Source organism: Panthera onca, chromosome A2 (genome assembly GCF_046562875.1).
Source record: "Panthera onca isolate mPanOnc1 chromosome A2, mPanOnc1 haplotype 2, whole genome shotgun sequence".
NCBI lineage: Eukaryota > Metazoa > Chordata > Mammalia > Carnivora > Felidae > Panthera > Panthera onca.
Genome location: NC_138340.1, coordinates 109,655,028 through 109,670,626, shown reverse-complemented (window position 1 = coordinate 109,670,626; position 15,599 = coordinate 109,655,028).

The window sequence follows — 15,599 nt, the reverse complement described above, 5'->3', positions numbered from 1 at the left end:
TCCATTTGCACTCCTTCCCCTCCAGCCAAGTAGACATAAGACTGCTCTGTGGGCTTGTTTTGACAGGACCCCGAGCCTTGTTCTGCCTACATAGTCTTAACCCACTCCTCTAAGACGCATCCCCGATCATTTTTATTCTAAGATTTAAATACACAACAAGGGGAAGAACATTTCACCTAATCATCAGGTCTAAACCACATTCTTTTTAACCATAAAGCCCATCATTGGATACTTTCTGGTTCTTGCCCTAATATTTTGACACCTTGCTCTTCATTTGATTCATAATCCTTGTGTGCCTTCTCCATATAAAAACCCCAGAGAAGGAAATGCACATGGCAAACCAAACCCAGGGCTAATAGCCTACTCAGAAAAGAGATGTCCCAAAAAATAATTGTTAATAAGAACTCTTGATGGATGGAAAAATGATTTGTAAATTGAAATTAATGAGGGGCACCTGGGTGGCTCATTCAGTTAAGCATGTGACTTCAGTTCAGGTCATGATCTCACAGTTCATGAGTTCCAGCCCTACAATGGGCTCTCTGCTGTTAGCATAGAGCAGAACCTGTTTTGGATCCTCTGTCCCCCTCTCTCTCTCTGCCCCCCTCTCTCTCTCTGCCCCTCCCCTGCTTGTTCTTTCTCTCTCTTAAAAGTAACATTAAAAAAAAAGAAATTAATGAATAAGTTTATTTAGTCTGTTCAACTTCTACTTTGTTTTATAATCTGGAATTACTTTCTTCTTGGATTTTAGATAATAAAACAGACTAAACAATGCATTTTTTGTATCCTTATCTTTGATGCTGACCTGTAGTTGGAAACAAAATATTAAACTCTTTATACTTACCCAGCACCTAGTAATAACCAGTTCCTGAGTTCAAGCCCCATGGAAGTGGGATGCCTGACCAACTGAGCCACCCAGGTGCCCCTGATTCTTTTATTATTTTCTTAGATCAATTTTTGACCATTTGTATTTTGATAGAAATCATCTGTTAAATCCAGATTTTTAAATTTGTGGCTACAGAGTTGTAGGTATCCCCTTAGGCTTTTAAATTTTTCTTTTATCTCATAGCAAATGATTTACAGATAAAATAATATGATGTCTGGGATTAGCTACAAAATAATCCCCAAAAGTGGCTAAGATCTAGGTGAAACAAGGCTGGCTTTGTATTCATAAGTATTAAAGGCTAAGTGATGGATTAATGGAGATTGATCATTCTATTCTAATTTCATATTTTTCTGAAAAATTTCTATAATAAAAACAAACATTTGGGGCAATTTTTTCTTCTATTTTTGTTATAGTAATAAAGCTACTGTCTAGACTTATGCATATCACATATACTTTTTCTAAGCTACTGTCAGGATGAAAATCACAATCAAATGTTTTGCTAGTGAACTTCTACTAAAAAAAATTAATACCAACAACTGTGAATTTCCCAGGCCTTCCCCTATCTACCACCACCAGCATCAATGTTCTTTACGTATTTAGTCTGAGTAAATACTCTTTGCTTTCTGTTTCAGATGATGAGGAGTCTCTCCCTCATTTCCCAACTATTTCCCCCATTTCCAAGAACTTACCTCATTATCCTTTTAGCATTTTACATGCATTCCATACTACTCAGCTACCTGCAAATAAACTCAGGCTAACATAGCTGTGAAAATAATTGCACAATGTAGCTGCCTACCTAACATAGAAGGACAAATGATGAGAGATCATTTGTATTTCACTCTTCTCAATCAGAAGTATCAGAATATCAATGTGAAATGACTGAAGGGGGTCCTCTCCTCCTGGGACTGTGTACATATCTCACAATCAAGGAGGGAATCCCCCTGTGAAGAGGCGGAGAAAGCATGGGAAGTCACTGAGAGTAACTTCCTTTGGGCAAAGAGTCATCCTGTCCAGGCAAAGTGTCATATTCACACCCACTGACATGTACCTTCCTTTATTTCATTACTAGTCTGGCTTGGAGGTGCTTCCATGTGGTCAATATAGTATATTCATTCTTTCTTTTATGTGGGTGTTCTATATATTTATTTTTTTAATATAATTTATCGTCAAATTGGTTTCCAAACAACACCAAGTGCTCATCCCAACAAGTGCCCTCCTCAATTCCCCTCACCCACTTTGCCCTCTCCCCCCCCATCATCAACTGATGAATGGATAAAGAAGATGGGGTTTACACATACAATAGAATACTACTTGTCAGTGAGAAAGAATGAAATCCAGTCATTTGCAGCAAATTGGATGGAACTGGAGGGTATTATGCTAAGTGAAATAAGTCAGTCACAAAAAGACAGATACCTTATGTTTTCACTCATATGTGGATCTTGAGAAACTTAACAGAAGACCATGAGGGAGGGGAAGGGAGGAAAAAAGTCATTCTATCTTTCCTTGCAGGTACAAGCTTTTCCTCTGGATGACTGAACCGTAATTTATTTAAACATATGCTTTGTGCTCTGAAGCTTTAAAGCAGAAAACTTTTGGGGCGCCTGGGTGGCTCAGTTGGTTGGGCGTCCGACTTCGGCCCATGTCGTGATCTCACAGTTTGTGAGTTTGAGCCACGCATCGGGCTCCGTGCTGACAGCTTGGAGCCTGGAGCCTGCTTCGGATTCTGTGTCTCCCACTCTCTCTGCCCCTCCCCAGCTCACGCTTGCACTGTCTCTGTCAAAAATAAATAAACTTAAAAAATAAAAATAAATAAATAAATAAATAAATAAATAAATAAATAAATAAAACAGAAAACTTTTTATCTTTGGGGGAAGATGAAGAAGGAGAAACAGAAATGGACCAGCAAAGGACCACCCACCACCAGGCCTGCTCTGAGAGTCCCGCCGTACAGGATTCAGCTTCAGCCCTGCACCCTATAGGTCAGAGAGAACACTGGCAGTAGTCAGTGCCCATTGCCCTCAGGGATGCCCGTAGCCTGACACCCTGCATTGCACTGTGCAAGCCCTTGAGACTTCTGTATAATTAAAGGGGAAGACTAAGCCTTGAGAAGGAGATACCAGTGTCTGCTAAAACAGCAGGTAGATCCTTGAATAACTTACTGGAAAGGCCAAAAGATGTGACCAGATTGACCCTCAAGAGTGAAGCATGTTTTCAGAGCATTACTCTTTCTACAGCTAAATGTAAGAAATAATACGCCTAAATCTGCTGATTACATTTTATTGTCATTACTATAATAAGATAGAAAAAAATCTTTAGTGACTACGTAACATCTAATGATGTTTCATCATCTCTATTCGCCTTCCTGTCTCTATGGCACTTGACATGCGCCTCTGTTTGGATAGCAGAAAAGCAGGCTGAATTTTCCATCCTGCTTGAAATTCTTCTTAGTTTTACTAATTCCTTGCTAGGCTTATTCTCCTCCTACATCTTTGATGATGCTTCTATTTTCTAGCCCTGCTTGTTCCTCATCCTTAAACTTTGGCTTCCATAATATGACTATGATATATAATATACATGTCTAATGTGTGTCAATATCTGTCCTTATGTATAAAGACACAGAAAGATTGAAAATAAATGGATAGAAAAAAAAGTGTATTACAAATATACCAAACAAAAGAAATTAGCATAGCCATAATGTTATTAAATAAAGTAGACTTTAAGACAAGAAATAGTACTAGAGATAAGCAGATACATTTCAGAGTGATAAAATCTCATTTTAACAGAAAGATATAATAAGCCTAAATTCACTGTACTAAGAAAGTGTCAAGAACTACAAAGAAAAAAGAGAACTAACAGAATAACTAAACAAATTTATGTTAATAATGGGAAAGTGTAACATACTTCTGTCAGTAACAGAGAACAAGCAGACAAAAAAGCATTAAAATGTACCAGAGTTGAACACCATGACTAACAAACTTAATCTAATTGGCATTTATAGAACATTGTCCTCAACATTTCAGAGTATAAATTCTTACACATATTCTTTTTTAATGGGATAGAGCATTTACCCATAAAAGAAAGTTTGCTAGACCATAAAGCAACTCTTAATAAATTTCAAAGGACTGAAATAACACCAGGAATGTTTTCTGACTTCAGTGGGATTAAGCTAAAATCAGTAACAGTAAAAAACAAACAAAAAAAACCCAGCAATCTTCCAAATTTGTTAATATTAAGCAATACATTTCTGAATAACCCATGGGTCACACTTAAAAAAAAAAAAAGTACATCTCACAACTATAATGTTGAGCAAAAGAAGCCAAACACAAAAGAATACATACCATATTGTATGGTTTCAATTATTCAAGGATCTAAAATATCTCTAAAAGAGATCAGAATAATAGTTATTTTTTTGAAGAGAATTATTATGAGAGAGGCTTCAAGGATGGTGGTGATATTCTAGATCATGATCTTTGTGTGTTACATGGGTGTATCACTTTGTAAAATTTCAGTGAGCCATACAATTAAAATGTGTCCATCTGATTATTTATAGTTCACTATGAATATTTATCAAAAAGAAGCAATTACTATTTTTTTAATGGAGCTTCTTTCTAACATCAATCCTTGTTTGTCTTCATCCACCAGTTTCAATTGCTTCCTCTATGCTTTTGCTCCCTAACGCTATTCTATTCCTGACCCCTAACTTCAGTACAAGTTTTCAATGGTTAAATTTATTCCCATTGAATGCATCATTCATGGTCTCAGTTATAACAGACTTAAAACTGAAGTGCACTAAAGTGATTATTATTCTGCCTTATAATGAATACCTGAAGATACCTCCTTTAGATTATCTCTTTCGTACGCATTATTTCCATTTCCACTGACCTAACACAGGACCCATATCTATACAGAGAACTTGCATATATATCATACCCTGCTAGAGCTCTGGAGGAGTCTCCCCGCTGGCCTTAGTTCTCAGCTCTCTTTCCAAAACTTCCTTTGCACATCTATTGTGTGAGTTTTCCTTAAAGTACTGCTGTGATCATTGTTTCTCTAATTAAAAAATGTTTTATTATGTTCCACTAAAAGAAAAATTTAAAAAAAAAAGAGTCTGATATATCAAGTTTTACAGAATATGGCCCCAACGTGTTTTTCCAATTTGCCTACTACCATAGCTAAAGCGGCCTATTCGTTACTTCTCTGTTATCTTCCTAATGCTTGTATGTTCCAAAATGGAATGGTTTTCTGGTTTCTCTCCAACTCTTTGTATCAGATTCATCACTGAAGAGCATTACACCACAGGTGACCTCAGGCTTTGCCATCAAATAGACATGCACAAATCCCAGCTCTGCCACTTGCGGGCATTGAATTTGGGCAAATTACTTAACCTCGGATTGGCAGCTTTCCTGTCTGTAGTCCACCAATAATTACTGGGTACTGTTCATCTGCCAGACACTGCTGAGCCTCAAGAGAGGAAGACGACCCAAAGCAGGTAAATCTACCCCTGTCCTCACAGAGCTTCCAGTCTGATGAAATGGCAGACATTACAATAAAATCACATAATACCCACTTTGCACACTTGTTAAGACTAGACAGAATACGTGCAAAGCATGTAACAGGAGGTAGACAAATAATAATAGTTATCAACATTAATAATCCTTAAAAACCCAGTCAAATATCAATCTTCAGTGACACATTCTCATACTTCTCCAATTCCCTCTGGAAACATAGATGACCCTCATGTTACCATATGTCTACAAAGACTCCCTCCAATGCAAACTGGTGCAGCTGTTCTGGAAAACAGTGTAGAGGTTCCTCCAAAAATTAAAAATAGAACTACCCTACAACCCAGCAATTGCACTACTAGGTATTTATCCAAAGGATACAGCAGTGCTGATTCGAAGGGGCACATTCACCCCAATGTTTACAGCAGCCCTATCAACAATAGCCAAACTATGGAAAGAGCCCAAATGTCCATCGACAGGTCAATGAATAAAGAAGATGTGGTATATGTTCACAATGGAGTATTGCTTGGCAACCAAAATGAATGAAATTTTACCATTTGCAATTATGTAGATGGAACTAGAGTGTCTTAAGCGAAATAAGTCAGTCAGAGAAAAACAAATACATTATTTCACTCATCTGTGGAATTTAAGAAACAAAACAGATGAACAAACATAGGGGAAGGGAAGCAAAGTAAGATAAAAACAGAGAGGGAGGCAAACCATAAGAGACTCTCAAACTGAGGGTTGCTGGTGGGGTATTGGGTTGGGGGATAGGCTAAATGGGTGATAGGCATTAAGGAGGACACTTGCTGGGATGAGCACTGGGTGCTATATGTAAGTGATGAATCACTGAATTCTATTCCTGAAATCATTATTACATTATATATTAACTAAATCGGACTTAAGGACGCCTGTGTGGATCAGTCAGTTGAGTCTGACTTTGGCTCAGGTCATGACCTCAAGGCTCGTGAGCTCAAGCCCAGCGGCCAAGCTTACAGCTCAGAGCCTGGAGCCTGCTTCACATACTTTGACTCTGTGCTCCTCTCCCACTCACACTGTGTCTCTATCTCTCCCTTTATCTCTCTGTCTCTCTCTCAAAAAGAAACATTAAAAAAATTTTAAGAGAGTAAGTTGCCTTTAAATTTTTAAAAATAAAGACAAAGAAAGGATGACAAAAAAAGGGTCCCCTCCCTCTCATAGCTCCTTTTGTTTCTTCTCCATACATCTGGAAACTGAGTGTGTACTTTTTGGACTTATGTGTATCTGGTATGTTGCCATTAAAAGCTGCAAACACTTTATCTCCACAACTGTATCTAAGCTTTTGAAGAGTATGTACTAAGTTTTTCAAGTTCTATGTTGGCTAAAACCCACCCCCCACCCATGCTTAGTATTTGTTGATTTAATGCGTCCAGTCCTATTTGTCTGAATCTCTGTGGAGTACTTGACATGATTCCAGAGTTTTCTCCTCCCACACAGAAAATCAATCTGGCCAAGAATATTAGGAAGTGAAAACATCATTTCTCACCCTCTTTGTGAGCATCTCCCACCCATTCTCAGCCTGCCAAAATGTTTCAAATCCCTAAGAACCCAGGAAAAGGCTGGGCTTTGGCAGCTGACAAGAGAAGGATGAAATGTTGATTAAGATGGAGGAAAAAAATTAAAAAAGGGTTGGAGCCAGAATTCCTTTAAAAAAAATATTTTAAAACTGAATTTCTAAAAGGAGCCTTGATTCTTGAAGTATGTTTATTTCCCCTCCAGCTTGGGAGATTTTCCAAAGGAAGTTAAAACCAAAATACTTCCCACAAGGACTAGGAGAGACTGGCTTGCCAAGTTTAGAATCCACTAATTCACTGGGTCCTAGATTTTGAAAAGCAGTCACAGAGAATACCATTTCACTTTTCCCCTGGGAAATAATCTCCAGTTTCAAAGCCTCTAAGTGTTCTAAGATATTAAGTTATATTCAAATAATACTTTATGAATGTTAATATTAATTAAACACATAAGGGTTTTGTTTCCTGTCAATACATTTATGTTTGAAAACTAATGAGAAGGCTAATTGGTATGAATTTGAAACTGTTTTTTTTCCTGGGAGAGTAAGAAATGTTTTTAAAATTTTGTTCAAATCCATAATATGCAGAGAAAAAGGCAGGGGATGATGTTAAATCTTAAAACCATGTGTCAGCATTATAAGCAGCAATATATGTAGAAGTCTGCTCTACTATACTCCCCTCAAAACATCTGAAACTAATATTCTAAAATATCATTAGAAAATAGCCCCCATACCTATCCATGCACCCACTGTTCGCCAACTAATAAATGCTAACATCAACCATCAAATTTGATTGATCAGCCCTAATTTGTCCTCTGTTTCTATTAAATTGCACAAATATTTTCTGAATGACCGTGGCCTGCAAAGCTGCATGTTAGGTTCTGTGGGAATATAAAAATGAATGACAGCCTCAGCCTTTCTGAATCATAACTTGTTCAGAGAAACAGAACCCTACAGCCATAAAACACAAGCAGAAAAGTGATACAAAGCAGCATTTCAGAAAACATGATTAATGAAGATACATACACTGTGCTATGGGAGAAGAAACTCACGGATGGGTGGATAGGTAAATAGAAAGTCTAAATTCATCTAGGAGAATCTAAGAAAGGCTTCTTGGAGAGACAGCATTTGATCAGTCAATAAGTAGAAATGTTTTGCGGATGGGCGCTTCAGGGAAGCTTCCCAGACAGAAGGAACAGTTAAGGAAAAAACTTACAAAGAAGAAAATACATTTTTAAGTGGGTGTAGGTGCAGAGTCAATGGCAGTACACAGAGACTGGAGAAGAAGCTTAAATGAGAAGGGTCAGTGAATGGCTTAGAGAAACTGCGAAACAATCAGGAATTGTAACCGCGGGAATACACTGGCATCCCAAGAGCCTTATGAGCTCAGGCTGAACCTGGATGCATTGATAGCAACTAAAGGGGCAAGTACAGACTCTGATTTAGGGAGAAAATGAGATGCAGTTCTAGAAGAGTAATGGCAGTTGCCATGTTCAAGGCACAAGCCTAGGAAGGGAAAAATAGACCAGAACCACAGACCCAGAGAGCACACTTGGGGACAGGTGATGGGTGATGGGTTAATATGTATATCCTGATGAACCTCCAGCACCAGCCATGTCCTTGTTTAGAAAGTGACCACAGGGGTGATGCAGCTGATTTTCTGATTCAAGGCCAAGATACAAGGACTCCAATGTCACTTAGACCACTATTTGGAAAAGCAGATGGTTTTCTTGTCTACATAATGCAAAACAACTGGTCACATTAACTTTTTGGCTTTGACTGATTCTTTCAGAATTTTATGGAACTGGCCTTCCTTTTGTATGGATTCAGGAATGACTTAGCAGATGTCATAGCACATTTTGGCTTTAACAACATGCTTTCTTCATAGGAATGGATTACTAGCACATATTTTAGATTCCACACACTGTATCTCAAGCCTTTTTTATATGAGTGCTTTGGAAACTGAAAATACTTTCAAGTACCTTAGTTGATAAACCATTTAATAATCATTTTGCACACCTTTTTGAAAAAAATAGAAGATATTATAGTTCTTAAGCATAGTAATAGGCTGAAGGTAGGGAAACAAGTTGGAAAACCAATACTTGTATTGTACCCGATTTTCTTTTCATCTCTCTTATAAAAGCATTTTCCTTGGTAGTTCATTTTAGAGAGATGTTAACAGAAAATTTCTGCTAATGCCCAAACAAGCGCCCCTTTGCCTCTTCCCAACCCTCTCTCATTCTGCATCCAATCTTCTAGTTCATTTCTACCATTTCTTTCCTCCAAACACTAGCGTGTATTTTCCTGCATAATTTTAGGATGGAATCAGCAACGTGCTTACAGTTCATCAAGCAGTCTATCCCCTCTTTGGGAACATATTCCAACAGAGAAAAAGGAGCAGGGATTATTTGATGAAGAGGCATCTGGTTTTCTAGTAATACCACCCCAAACACTCACTTCTTTCCCTGCATGAATGCCCTAACGAAGAAAAAAAAAAAAAATACAAATGAAAGTAAAGATGAAAGAGTGAATGAAGAATAAAGAGGACTAAAAATGTTTCTCAAAATCCAGCCCACAAAACAGAGCCTGATGGAAAGATACACATAGGGCAAGGTTAATGTAAGAAACAGCAAAAGATGTGAATGACGGGACTTAAGACAATAAATATGAAGAGTAGTGAAAATTCAGACTGGTAATTGGCTATGATTACTAGGATAAAGAGTTTGGCCCTTGCCCTAAGATTATTAGCTGCGTGCTGCTAAGACATTTCAACCCTATTATCCCCTAGCTTTACTGAGATATAAGTGACATATAACAATGTGTGAGTGTGGGTGTACAACATAATGATTTAATATGTGTATATATTGTGAAATCACCACAACAGAGTTAGAAAATAGATAATTATGGTGTATCTCCCGATAGTACAATATCAATCATTAAAAATAATTTTACCAATGGGGATCCTGGGTGGCTCAGTCGGTTGGGCGGCTGGGTTGGGTGGCCGACTACGGCTCAGGTCATGATCTCGCGGTCTGTGTGTTCGAGCCCCACATCGGGCTCTGTGCTGAGCGCTCAGAGCCTGCTTCGGATTCTGTGTCTCCCTCTCTCTCTCTGCCCCTTCCCTGCTTGGTCCCTGTCTCTCTGTCTCTTTCTCTCTCTTTCTCTCTCTCAAAAATAATAAACATTAAAAATAAAATAATACTTTTACAAAGAGTTTCTTAACATCCAAATGTGTCCATAGTATCAAAATAATTGAATAAAGCAGGATAAATAATTGAAGCAGGGGAGAAAAAAGTTTTTGAGCCAGGAGGTAAGAAATGCAGTATGTCTAAGGTGATCCTTATGTTCCTGACTGAGGCAACCACTGAGATAAGAAACTCTGAAAGGGGTCACCTGGGTGGCTCAGTTGGTTGAGCGCCTGACTTTGGCTCAGGTCATGATCTGGCAGTTGATGGGTTTGAGCCCTGCTTTGGGTTCTGTGCTGAAAGCGCAGAGCCTGGGGTCTGCTCCTTGGATTCTGTGTCTTGCTCTGCCCTCCCCCACTCAGGCTTTTTCTCTTTCTCCCCCTCTCCCTCCCTCCCTCAAAAATAAATAAGCATTTTTAAAAAATTAAAAAAGAAAAGAAGAACTTGAGTTTTAGCCCCAGCTCTGCCATTTGTAGAATGTCACTGTTGTTTTAGGCTTCATGTAGACAGAGGCATTTGTACTCACATTCTCCAGCTCTATAATTCTGATACTTTAACCTGTTCACATTACTTTAATCCTCATAGAATGTCTTTATATTATAGGAAACATTTCATCTAAATTTCTTGGGTGGACAAACTTAAGAATCCATACATTAAAATGTCACTGTTTCAAAGGAAGTAATAAGAGCTATCCCATTAAATTCTTATTGTTCCAGGAGGAAAAAAAAAAAAAAAAAAAAAAAGACCCAGCTATCCCCTATTTCATCCACTAGTTCTTGTTAATTCCAAGCCTATGATTTCAACTGCCTTTATTGGCCATCCAAAAGCCTGTGATTCACTACATAGTTTAGCATTTACATTTTAAACTCAAAATAGAACTCTGCCGGGCCCCTCGCTGCAGCTTTCATGTGCCCTAAATTCAGCCCATCCCCAGGACAGCTATTAGTATGGCCATCTGTTTCTTATGTGCTGATGCACACCATTCCCTGAGCTGTATCTCCAGAGTGAGTCAAGTGTTTGTAAAAAGGCAGAAGCAACCGCTCACATTTCACTTCTCAGCACTGCCTGCAACGCGTCTTCTCCCACAGAGTAGCGCTTCCTCAAAGTACCTTTCTGTGCTTATAGTCGTAGGAGATTTAAGGAGCCATTTGTCTAAGTCTTTTTTTCACTTCCCAGAGGAATAGCTTCCTTAAATTCAGATTTAGGGTGTTCCCAACCCCCATGCCAGACAGAACACATGGTTAAAATTTCACTTCTTACTATTTTAAAATAAAAAGCTTGAAATATTTTAAAAATACTATGGCAAGCATTCTCAATTACATGGTTAATATTCAATCTCTGAGACTCCAAATGCTTTCTTTTTTATGTAAAAAAAAAAAGTGTGTATGTTTACTGCTTAAAAGCTTCCAGTTATTAAAATTTTATAACTAAGCTAAGGGTTTCTGGCCAATTTAATCCCATCATTTTAACTTAGAAACGAGAGTAATGAGAAGCTAGTGGCAAGGTTCGAAGAGTAAGCATAATTTTCAGGCTGTATGAGGAGCTAGAGATGATTCTGTTCACCATTTTCTTTCACTTGATAGGAATTTTAGACCTCTTCTTGAAGAAATATGAATACAGGTGATACTTAAGAAAATAAGATAAAAATATAAGCATAATGTAAATAAATAAGTGAATTATTTAAAAACTTAGAAACAGTAAAATTAAGTAATAAACAGTTATTTTTATGTAATGAGAGCAACCATTTTATGTACCTAATAGGCACATAATAAAAAATAATTACTTCTAAATATATTTAGAGGGCACAAAGTGACAGGTGACAAAATGTGCTAATATCCCAGACAGCCTTGAAAAAACAAAAACAAAAACAAAACAAAACAAAAGGGTCCCATGTTATAATTTTCTAAGAGTTCGAATGCAAAAAGACAGGACATAGAGTGAGGCACATGAATCATATTACCAAATTTAAAATTCAGTCAAGGATAAGATTCCCTCCCAAACCTAAATTCTAGAACACTCTGTGCACCAACATAGTGGACCCCATCTGCTAAAGTGGGTATGCAAGTGGAACTGCAATAAATCTATGGGTCAAAGTCAAATACATTGGATGCTTGAGTGACAAGTCTAAGAAAGAAAGCAGTCACCTCCAGGAGTGCCCTAGCTGAATCTGATTCGAGATTCAGGGTCTGGGCACATCAGATAAGCAGATGGGAGAAGCGGTCATGCAGGGTGCCTAGAACATCGGGAGACAACAAACTGAAGCTTTGTCCACAGCCGCACTTCAAAGAGATTTGACACAACAGAAACCTGTTTTCACGAAGGCATATGAAACCCTTGTCAGAGGATCCTTTGCAAAACGAAAAACGGCAGTCAGCTAGTAGCCATTACCAAGTGACAAAACCTTAGTGTCAAAAGGGGTGAAGTCATTTTGAGTATCACAAGGAGGGCGGTTACTTCAACCAATACCTAGCTAGGCCTTGACAGGTTTTTGGTCCTAGTTTAAAAGAAGGTTTTAAGAACAGAAAAGCCAGTTTTCTATATGCCCTGGGTCCATGCAGCATTGACAGAGATGTCTAGTACAGTAGAAATCTAACAGAAAAGAGCCTTTCTTCCTCACTCACCACAAACTACCATGAAATTCTGATACCTTTAGAACACAAAAGACACCAAAGGGAATTGTGGCTGGAGGGGCAAGAAAGGCACATGTAGTACCTCTGTGAGCAGCCAGAGAGACTGGACAGCTACTTTCAGGAATGCTACACACAGGTTTCACCTGCTTCCAAAAGCACCTAGAGATGATGTTCAGGGAAATGGAGTTTCTGCATTAGCAGGTATGACTATTAAACCAACAATATATTAGATAGATGGTCTGTGACCTTATTTTTACCTATAGGCTAATGAGCCGGAAGAAACATTAGTTACAGACAATGCTTTAATGTATCCTATTAACTACTAACAAACAATAAGGGAAGCTACAATCATATATCCTTCATGTCTGCCCACCTTCTTCCTAACACCCTGCCAAAATGTACAAAAAAATTGCTAATCAGATTGGTCAGAAACACAGGGACTGATTGGTCATGGTAACTCTGGGATGGGATCTCACTATGCCTTACAAGGACCTGTGAGCCATCCCCTCTAAAACAGCTCTTGCCCTCCTTTTTGAAGAATTAATGAATTGAGTTGGAGCATCCATTTGGAGACACATTCTCATACTCCCAGATTTCATCCAGTCCCATCTAGGGCTATCCATCCCTCTCTGTGCCTGGGCACACAAAAATATACGAGTCCTGAGTTTTAGAAATGGGTGGGAGAAGGGTAGATGGAGGAGGAAGTGTAACTCAGGCTTCTCATCTAAGGCCTATACTCCAACTTGGCTTTGACCAGAGTTCTCCTCTCAAATAATGGACTTTTCTGTAGCTGTTAATAAACTAATCACTGCATAGCCCTTTCAGCTCACATGGAAGAAAAGTGACTGATAGGCAGGAATCATCTATATTCATCAAACATATCAAGACCCACTGCCCTCATCCCCAACCTACAATGCCATAGTAATTCCATTAGTTCTAAGGAATGTCAAAATCCACATGAGGAAAATTTAAGTAAGGACCTCAGAATTATATAATCACAGAGAAATTATTTATCATCAATCTATATCAAAATATTTCTCCTTTCTCCCTCCCATAAATACTGTGAATGGGAATATGACCTCCTGATGCCTTCTGCTAAGAGAAATTCCCTCATGACAATCTATTTATTTTAATTTTTTTAAATGTTTATTTTTGAGACAGAGAAAGAGCACAAATGGGGGAGGGGCAGAGAGAGAGGGAGACACAGAATCTGAAGCAGGCTCCAGGCTCTGAGCTGTCAGCACAGAGCCCAACGCGGGGCTCGAACCCACGGACCGCGAGATCATGACCTGAGCCGAAGTCAGATGCTAACCGACTGAGCCCCCAGGCACCCCATAACAATCTATTTATATCCACACCTTCGCTGAAAGAAATCCATTAACATGATTTCTTCAGACTGCTTAAGATCCAGGCTCCCACCTGTCACTATGTACCCGTTACACACCTCAAACTCAAGTGCTTTATGTACATCTAACCAGAGTATATATGTGTTTTTGACCACGTGATATTAAAACAGTCTTCCATCCTGGGGTGCCTGGGTGGCTCAGTCAGTTGAGCATGCCACTTGATTTCAGCTCAGGTCAGGATCCCAGAGGGGTGGGATTGAGCCCTACACTGAGCTCCATGCTGAGTGTGGATTCTCTCTCTCTCTTCCTCTGTCTGCCCCACTCCCCAGCTTGCTCTGTCTCTCTAAAAAATTAAATTAAATTAAAAAAAAAGCCATCCATCTTATTTGCTGTTTGCCACATGCCAAAAATACATCTCTACCCCTGTGTTTTGTAAAATTCAACAGTTAGGCAGTGGTTCATGAAATCCTGAAATGCACCTAACCAATGTTGCTCTGATTTGTAAGTGCTAGCCTATTTGTCTTCACCATTGAATTAAGCAAAAATGTATGGAGTACCTGCTGTGCACCTTCTAGACACTCTGCTAACTGTTGTAGGGATACCAATGTGATGACTATAACGCTTTTAAACAGCAGGACTTGCTTAGAAACCATGCTTAGAAAACATGGTGATATTCCACCAAGCTGAGTCACAGGGAGCCTTGCTGTGATTGGTTGGCAGATTTATATGTATGACAACAGCAGCATGTGTACGTCTGTCTCCACTCAGATTTTCACTGTGGTTTCTGGAGGTAACTCTTTAACCGTTCCAGATGTTGGAAGTGTGCCTGCAGGAGATCCATGACTTGGTGCCACCTGATGTGTTAGCCACCATAATTTATCACTAAAGTTGAGCTTGGTCTGGAAAAACTGATTCCATTTTGGAAAGTTGGCACTCAAATAAGAGTAACAAGAAACACACAAAACTTCCCTTCGTTGTGTTTTAAGCTCTTCTACTGGGTCATCTTGTATTCTAACCACCTCATCATAGGATTCGCATTGGGCTTCTGGTGATCCCCAAATCAACTCCCTAAAACTCACCCACTTAGCTCAATACACACCCCCCAAACACATTATGATATATGCTATCATTTTTAGAAGAATATAACAGAGTAAACCCAAAAGAGTACGTGCAGCATAGTATTTAAAATAAATATAGTATGATAAAATATCTGTAGTTGAAATGAAATAATGCCAATGTCTTGGGATTTCTCCAAATAGTCTGACTATATCTGGGGAGATTGGGCAGGGGGATAGATGACAAATGATTGCTCACATCTGAATAATTATTGAAGCTCAGTGATGAGTAAATAAGGCTCATTATCAGGCTTACTCTTCTTTCTTCTTTTCCATGTGTCTAATTTTCTATAATAAAATGTTTTTTAAAAATGTGGGTACTACTGAGACATCTTATCTCCATCTCTACAAATGTTCAATCAAAGGTGCTCAAAGAACCACTTGTTAAT